We start from the raw sequence: 2,096 nt of genomic DNA, 5'->3' as shown, positions 1-2,096 counted from the left end.
TGGACTTAGCTCACAACTTCATTGCTGTTTTTCCCCCACTTCTCCTTATTGGTGGCCAATGTGGTCACCAGCCAGACCACATGTCTGCTCGTGTATTCTCCTTGAATCTTAGTCTTGGAGGGGGGTTTCTATATCAATTGATATAGAAAAGACATTTGACAATTCGAGGGGATCTTCTGGTACTTTTAATATTCTTCTCCAACACCATACTTCAAATGCATCAACTCTTTTATGGTATTTCCTATTCACTATCCAACTTTCATATGCACATGAAGCTATTGAAAATACCATAACTTGGTTTAAGCACACTTTAGTCCTCAAACTGACATCTTTGCCCCTGAACACTTTAAAGAGGTCATGTGCAGCAGATTTGCTTAATGCATTACACTGTTTGATTTATTGACTGCTACTTCCATGAGTGTTGGTGGTAGAGCAAAGCAAAATGAAGTCTTTGACAACTTCAACCTTTTCTCCATGTAGCTTATTATTCATTGGTTCAGTGGTGAGGATTTTTGTTTTCTTGACATTGAGGTATAACCCATACTGAAGGCTCTAGCCTTTGATCTTTGTTTTCAGCAAGCAAGGTTGTATCATCTGCATATCACAGGTTGTTAATGAGTCTTCCTCCAATCCTGATGCCATGTTCTTCTTCAAATAATCCAGCTTCTCAATTTATTTGCTCAGCATACAGATTGAATAAACATGGTGAAAGAATACAACCCTGGCACACATCATTCCTAATTTTAAACCACTCAGTGTCCCTTGTTCTGGGTGAACAACTGCCTCTTGGTCAATGTACAAACTCCTCATGAGCACAATTAAGTGTCCCAGAATACTCAATCTTCCCAGTGTTGTCCATAGCTTGTCATGACAACAAAAAGCCTTTGCATAATCAGTAAAGCACAGGTAAATATCTTTCTAGTATTCTCAGCTTTCAGCCAAGATCCATCTAATGTCAGCAGTGAGATTCCTAGTTCCATGTCCTCATCTGAATCCCGTTTGAACCTCCTACAGTTTCCTGTTTGTGTACGATTACAGCTTTTTTCTAATTATCTTTAGCAAAATTTTAATTGCATGTGATATAATGATATTGTCCAATAATTTCTACATTCTGTTGAGTCACCTGTCTGAGGAATGGGCAAAAATATGGATCTCTTCCAATCCGTTGGCCAGGTAGCTGTCTTCCGAATTTGACTGAGGACACCGCAAATAAACATATGAGTCAAGGTTCTAATCCATGTCTTTCTGAATTCAAAGTTTATGTACTTTATTTTTGTTATACGACACTACATTTTAGGGTATACCATGAGTAAATCTAAGTCATGTAAGTCTGAGAAGGGAAGTACCTATTGGATAAGTAAACATAAGAAATGAAGTCACTGCTTCCACTCATGAATCCTGAACAATCTTTGTTTTCTCCCCCCAACTTTTTATTGTAAACTGAGTGCAAATAAACAGACAAGATCATCAACTTTACTTTTAACCAATCATACATTTTGTTTCATCTCAGTGATTACACTTCCCTCCCTGTAACAACAGTTACCCTGCTTCCACCCTGTTGCTTCCCCTTTTACATCTTATTTTTCACTAATGAACAAAGCAAAAATATTTGATATATACATATATTTATATATTCATTTAAATGTCCAAATGACACATTTTGCAAGCCAGTCTCCTGCCTGCAGGCACATAGCCCTTCTTTAGAGTCTTCAGCTGTTCTATTTTTCTATGCCATCTCCTCTGCCACCATCTCTGCTGTCGCCGCTTTTCTGGATAGGATCTCATGCTTCAGTCATGCTCTTCCTTCTTGATGGACCTGTGATCCTCTGTTCCATCATATGTTGTTGTTGTTGTTATGTGCCATTGAGTCGGTTCCGACCCATAGCGACCCTGTACAGGGTTTCCGAGGGTGTAAATCTAAACAACCACATGATCATATCAATTGATATAGAAAAGACATTTGACAAAATTCAACATCCATTCCTGATAAAAACTGTCAACAAAGTAGGAATTGAAGGGAAATTCCTCAACATAATTAAGAGCATATATACAAAACCAACAGCCTACACTACTCTCAGTGAAGAGAAACTGAAAGC

The sequence above is a fragment of the Chrysochloris asiatica genome, unplaced genomic scaffold (assembly GCF_000296735.1).
Source record: "Chrysochloris asiatica unplaced genomic scaffold, ChrAsi1.0 scaffold00061, whole genome shotgun sequence".
Lineage (NCBI taxonomy): Eukaryota > Metazoa > Chordata > Mammalia > Afrosoricida > Chrysochloridae > Chrysochloris > Chrysochloris asiatica.
Note: the sequence above shows the minus strand (reverse complement) of the source record.